This window comes from Brassica rapa, unplaced genomic scaffold (genome assembly GCF_000309985.2).
Source record: "Brassica rapa cultivar Chiifu-401-42 unplaced genomic scaffold, CAAS_Brap_v3.01 Scaffold0319, whole genome shotgun sequence".
Classification (NCBI taxonomy): domain Eukaryota; kingdom Viridiplantae; phylum Streptophyta; class Magnoliopsida; order Brassicales; family Brassicaceae; genus Brassica; species Brassica rapa.
The window spans coordinates 87608-88353 of NW_022610262.1; positions in this window are offsets into that span (position 1 = coordinate 87608).

Sequence of the window (746 nt, forward strand, 5' to 3'; positions counted from 1 at the left end):
GCCCGGTGTGGGGCGGTGTCGCCCGCGAGACGCTTCCCCCATGCTCGTATGTCCGGCTTTCCATTCCTCCTTAACTTGGCGTGCTAGGCGACTAATCCCTCTGTATACTTGCCTTACAACTCCTTGTTACCCATTCCTGAACCTCTGAAACTCCACTACACTGCGGTACGAGGGCTTTTTGGTTGATCTGATCTTGGCCGGAGACTCTGAGCTGATCGAATTCTCCTTCAACATTAACTATGGCGGTCGATCAGAACCATAAGGGAAATGGGCAATAGTGGAAATGCTGATCCCTTAAGTTAGTATTAAGGGACCTTAACCTGGCTCTGATACCAATTGAAACACCCGTCCCTCCCCATTTCCAACCGGGGTTCCAGGGCGTGGGGTTTAGGACACACATGTCTACTTTTCCGACATCTCCGTGTGTCCCGTTTCTGGTCCCATGAGTTTCAGGTGCATTTCCTTCTTTACCGTCGACATTTCCACTTATAGTTCTGCAAAAATAGGAGAGGGAAAAGAGGGGTGAGTATTAATACTCAGTGAAGCGATTCTAGGCCAGTCTCCCCCATGAGCTTTTATACCGCTCAATGCGAAACGAGAACCGACTAGTCACTACACCCATTTCTTAACTAACTATTAAGGATTTATTTCACAAAACAAACAGTGCAATGAACTCAGTCATCGCTCAATTCACACATTTCAGTTTATTATTTAAGACTCCATTCATCCTATAACTCTAGGACCTA